The sequence below is a fragment of the Copadichromis virginalis genome, linkage group LG17, assembly GCF_057382275.1.
Source record: "Copadichromis virginalis isolate Kocher_CV1m ecotype Utaka linkage group LG17, C_Virginalis_male_GT1.1, whole genome shotgun sequence".
NCBI lineage: Eukaryota > Metazoa > Chordata > Actinopteri > Cichliformes > Cichlidae > Copadichromis > Copadichromis virginalis.
Genome location: NC_140634.1, coordinates 18104685 through 18110820, shown reverse-complemented (window position 1 = coordinate 18110820; position 6136 = coordinate 18104685). Strand labels below are relative to the sequence as shown.

At 43.0% G+C, this 6136-nt stretch overlaps 1 pseudogene; it reads left to right on the top strand.

The window, feature by feature from the left end:
• The first annotated feature begins 590 nt into the window (after window positions 1-590).
• On the top strand, window positions 591-2497 carry LOC146689258 (uncharacterized; annotated as a pseudogene).
• The last annotated feature ends 3639 nt before the right edge of the window (window positions 2498-6136 follow it).

The window sequence follows — 6136 nt, the reverse complement described above, 5'->3', positions numbered from 1 at the left end:
TAATTAAAAACAAGAAACATATGACGTCATAGTCATGTGACAGAGAGCAGCAGGTGTTTGCAAGGGTAAAAGGAAATGTAAATATCACATCCAGTATTTTATTTTCAAGATCATTTCCCACGGCTGTGACGTTTCAGGCATTTTGTGCAAATTAAAGAAAAGAAAAAGAGCAGAACTGAACCTCTGAAACATTTATTATAAACACCATAAAAGTCTAAAACTACAGAAACATGAATGAATTCTGCTTCTCTCCGTTTCATGTCAGTAAAATGTGTGACTGCTGAGCGGGTCTGCACACTTGGCTGCTGTAACACGAGCTGCTGCCTCCTGCTGTGCGCGGTGGGTCACTGCGAGTCGGGCCGGGCCCTCGCCCCTCAGCGGGGTCTGGTTTTTGGGGATTCATTCAGTCAAGCGGCGAATCAAAGGCGTCGCCTCCTCCCAGAAAGCTGATGCGCTGCTGATCAGCAGAGATGCGGAACATCAGAGAGCTCGGGAGGGCTGAAATAAATAACCAACAAAAGTCCAGCAACAACGTGGATTTAACATCATTCACTCATTTGCTCATGTGTTCATTACACTCAGTTATTGTCATGCAGTCACACCACCGTAAAGTCATTTGTTAAATTTATTGTATATAGTTAATATATATAGTTATATATAGTTAATATCACTACATATCCTATATTTCTTCACTAGCTCATTTATTCCACAGATGTAATCACACATGTTCGTTAATTTCACAGGTTATTCATATTTATTTTTCATTTGTTGTTTTTTCTGCTGATAAAGAGTTCCTGATAAATCCATCCTTTTGCTGACTTAAGTATTTCAGTGATTCATTCACACTTTCATGTGTTCACTGAGTTGTTCTGAGTAATCGGTATATTTAGTGTCTCATGTGCCCTTATGTTTACTTCTTTATGAGGAGAATATCAGAACTGAAATGCGTGGAGCTAAAATTGAGTGTTTTCTGAATGGACTCTGGTGCAGCTGTCAGGTTGACGCTTTGACTCCGTTTCTTTAATAATCTCATCGCAGCAGACCTGCCCTCACATTCCCGCCTCTAATTAATTTCATTTGATTAAATCGTTAAGATCTCACAGTCATTTTGTTCAGTGCTCACAGTTTTTCATGCGTCTACGCTCTAATCGCCAGTTCAGCACACAGATCTACGTGTCAATTAGGCTTTTGCAAATGGAGCTCTAATTAGGTTGAATTAATTGCCCTGCAATGTGGACAGCAATTAGTACAGTGACAAATTAAAGGGAAGCAGCATGTTTCTTAATGATCCCGATGCTGTCTCCATTAAATAAAATAATTTAAGTTATCAGAGCTTCTACTGTTTCCTCTCAGAGTTTTTTTTCAACTGGACTTGTGTATGGAGCTCAACATCCAACCAAATTATCGCTTGGCTTCCAGACCTTGAAAAGAACAAAATCATTGGCCGCCCTGCATATCATCGTCTATACCCAGAGAATGCCATACCCTGTATTTACAGACTTCCTAAGATCCACAAAGAAGGGGTCCCACTCAGACCCACTGTTAGCAGCATAAACTCAGCCAATTTTTCAACATTTCTAAACACCTTGCTGGCATCCTAACAGCCCTGGTGGGGAAGACCCCACATCACATCAAAAAATGGAAAAAAATGGAAGAATGGAAACCTAAACATTGAAGTTTACCAGAAGCCCACAAAAGGACCAGTACATCCTCTTTGACTCCCAACAGAACTCTACAACACCGGGCAGAAAAATGTTCCCTCTAAGCCTGAAGGGAAAAAGAGGGAACACACACATGTAAAGGAAGCACTTAAAACATGTGGTTATCCTAATTGGGCTTTTGTCAAATCAGCAAAGATGCACAGAAAAAAAGTCAGACACCATCTAGGGAGGATCAGAAAGACAAATGCAACAACACTGTTATCTCCTATGTAGGCGGTGTTTCAGAAAAATTCAGGAGAGTCTTCTTCAAGCATGACATCCCAGTGTACTTCAGACCCAGCAACACACTCAGACAAAAACTGGTTCGTCCCAAAGACAAAACTCCTAAACACAAACTTAGCAATGTCGTTAATGCTGTACAGTGCAGCGAGGAATGCCCAGACCTCTACATTGGAGAGACCAAACAGCCACTTCACAAGCGCATGGCACAACACAGAAGAGCCACCTCCACAGGACAAGACTCAGCAGTCCATCTGCATCTTAAGGATGAAGGTCACTCTTTCGAGGATGCCTATGTTCACATTTTGGACAGAGAAGACAGATGGTTTGAAAGAGGAGTGAAAGAAGCCATCTATGTCCACTGTGAGCGACCATCTTTGAACAGAGGCGGTGGCTTATGACCCCTTCCCAGTCGTCTCAACGCCCACTCACATCCTGGGCCGTTTGACCTCAGTAAATCAAATGATAGGGTGGGGCTAGGTTTCACAGTGGGTTCACCCAAAGCCTTGGCTGATTGTGACCCACACCCGTTTTCACACCTTGGCTCATGTGATTAGGTAGAGGATCAATAGGAGGTTCACGACCTCCTTGGGGGACACTCCCATAGGGCTTAAATCTGGGACTCTCCACCATTTGACCTTAGAACTGAAGAAGCTTCTCGGATGAGAGGTGAAACGTCTTCAAGCAACTTAAAGAAGTCCAGACGCTTTTCTTTCCAAGCTCCTTAGACTATGATAACCTGGATGACTGAGAACCTTCACAGACATATCAAAAAGGAAAATAGATTTAATTTTCTCAGATCCGTATATGGATGTGGATATTTACTTTTGCTGGTTTTCAATGAGAGGAAAACTTAACATTTACATTTTTCAACAAGTTGCAGAACTTTCAGAGAGAAACAACAAAACCTTTTTGCTACAGCTGCGACTAACAGCATGAAATCATTTCTGCAACAAATAAAACTAGAGCAACTTCTGGCCGGACAGGGACAAATAATCGGCCCTGGCTTTTTCGGTCAATGCAGCTCATCATGATCAAAAATAAATCTCTCCCTTCCTAATTATGTCCATCCATCTGTCTTCTTACCACGTTAATTTCAGCGTGGTAGCTGGTTGTTACTGGTACTGTCCACTGTGCAGGAGATTCGATAGCTAACATGTCGGTTAATTTTCCAATTTTGCTGAATTTACTTTTAGTTTCTTTTTCTGTCTTACATTTTCAGCTCTGCCTTTAAGTCATTTCTTCTGCACTAAACTACTGCTCTCAGTGCATGTAGGGCCAGTGCAGCCCCTCAACTGACCCATCCGCCCAAAAGTGGGTTGGTTCACCGGGACCATGCTAGATTACCAGTCCGGCCCTGCTTCTGCAAACAAACACTGCAACCCGGACCAATAAACTAGGTCATCCTTAGTTTAAGCAGTTTTTGCCGCAGGACTTGCTGTATACAGTTATAGGTGTTGTTATAATATTATTGTTTTTAGTTGCAATTGTTGCTGCAGGTAAGTTGTTGTGTTGAGCTGCAGGTGTTTAATCACAGCAGTTGGATTGGCTGCTGTGTTGTTGCTGCTGAGTTTCACAAGTTTTTTTGTTTGTTTGTTTGTTTCAGGTCTTGCTGCAGTTGTGCTCAGTTGCAGAATTTGCTGTGTTTAATTGCACAACACTGCTGGACCGTGTCATCTAAACCGTCTGCTGCTTCGTCTTCGGTTCTTCGTCTCTGGTTGCTCCTCCCCGCTGTTGCCGCTGTGGATCAGAGCTCATAACCGACTGTGGCTGATGTTGCACCTGGGGAAATATCTGTGTGATGAATGAATCTGCCCGTCGGCCTCTTCAGAACGGCTGATTAGAAACTGTCTTTCGGCCTTAATATTAAGTGGCTCAGCAAACACTGGAGGGACTTTAGAACAATCAGACCAAGATGATTGAATTATGCTGATTAATAATTCATTCCTATTAAACCCTCAAATTTAGAACAAGCTGCTGCCAAAGAGCTGCACAGTGTGGCTCGGAGGTTCCAGGGTAATGTGTTAGTTTGATTCTGCTCCGACCAAGCAACAAAAGTATAAAGCAGCAGCTACACAAAGCTTAATAAACCCTCCGAGACATCAGATTACTTACTGTTTGAAAAGTAGTTTGAAATGAACTCATCACTTAAACCTGCACTCCCTCTCATTACCAGCAGGGGGCTATTCCTCGGAAGTCTGATTGATAAGAAATCTATGAAGAAATGAACCTGCTGGTCCTCGAACTCTGGAAACTCTTCCCTGATGAGTTTATGGTGTTGAACATGAGTGAAAAACACCATAGTGATGCTTATGTCACCATCGACCTGTCAGTCAAAGAGGTCACACCCCAAATACTGCAAATTTATTAAAATATTCTCCTCTATACAGTTGTTATATTTGTCTCTGACTCCTGAAATGAACCCCAGATAACTGTTAGTTATCTTCTTCTCCAGTATACAGTGGGGCAAAAAAGTATTTAGTCAGCCACCGATTGTGCAAGTTCCCCCACTTAAAATGATGACAGAGGTCAGTAATTTGCACCAGAGGTACACTTCAACTGTGAGAGACAGAATGTGAAAAAAAAATCCATGAATCCACATGGTAGGATTTGTAAAGAATTTATTCGTAAATCAGGGTGGAAAATAAGTATTTGGTCACCTCAAACAAGGAAAATCTCTGGCTCTCACAGACCTGTAACGTCTTCTGTAAGAAGCTTTTCTGTCCCCCACTCGTTACCTGTATGAATGGCACCTGTTTGAACTCATCATCTGTATAAAAGACACCTGTCCACAGCCTCAAACAGTCAGACTCCAAACTCCGCCATGGCCAAGACCAAAGAGCTTTCGAAGGACACCAGGAAAAGTATTGTAGACCTGCACCAGACTGGGAAGAGTGAATCTACAATAGGCAAGCAGCTTGGTGTGAAAAAATCAACTGTGGGAGCAATCATCAGAAAATGGAAGACATACAAGACCACTGATAATCTCCCTCGATCTGGGGCTCCACGCAAGATCTCATCCCGTGGGGTCAAAATGATCATGAGAACGGTGAGCAAAGATCCCAGAACCACACGGGGGGACCTGGTGAATGACCTGCAGAGAGCTGGGACCAAAGTAACAAAGGTCACCATCAGTAACACACTACAACGGCAGGGAATCAAATCCCGCAGTGCCAGACGTGTTCCGCTGCTGAAGCCAGTGCATGTCCAGGCCCGTCTGAAGTTTGCCAGAGAGCACATGGATGATACAGCAGAGGATTGGGAGAATGTCATGTGGTCAGATGAAACCAAAGTAGAACTTTTTGGTATAAACTCAACTCGTCGTGTTTGGAGGAAGAAGAATACTGAGTTGCATCCCAAGAACACCATACCTACTGTGAAGCATGGGGGTGGAAACATCATGCTATGGGGCTGTTTTTCTGCCAAGGGGACAGGACGACTGATCCGTGTTAAGGACAGAATGAATGGGGCCATGTATCGTGAGATTTTGAGCCAAAACCTCCTTCCATCAGTGAGAACTTTGAAGATGAAACGAGGCTGGGTCTTCCAACATGACAATGATCCAAAGCACACCGCCCGGGCAACAAAGGAGTGGCTCCGTAAGAAGCATTTGAAAGTCCTGGAGTGGCCTAGCCAGTCTCCAGACCTCAACCCCATAGAAAATCTGTGGCGGGAGTTGAAAGTCCGTGTTGCTCGGCGACAGCCCCAAAACATCACTGCTCTCGAGAAGATCTGCATGGAGGAATGGGCCAAAATACCAGCTACTGTGTGTGCAAACCTGGTAAAGACCTATAGTAAACGTTTGACCTCTGTTATTGCCAACAAAGGTTATGTTACAAAGTATTGAGTTGTATTTTTGTTATTGACCAAATACTTATTTTCCACCCTGATTTACCAATAAATTCTTTACAAATCTTACCATATGGATTCATGGATTTTTTTTTTTTTTTTTTTTCACATTCTGTCTCTCACAGTTGAAGTGTACCTCTGGTGCAAATTACTGACCTCTGTCATCATTTTAGGTGGGGGAACTTGCACAATCGGTGGCTGACTAAATACTTTTTTGCCCCACTGTAGCTGCACTCTCTTCTGGTTCCTCGCTTTAACTTTGTCCGATCTTTTGTCTGTAACCAAAGTTAACGCCGTTGTTATGAAGGGGAAAATTATCCACAGAGGCCAAAATACCCACCATTAAT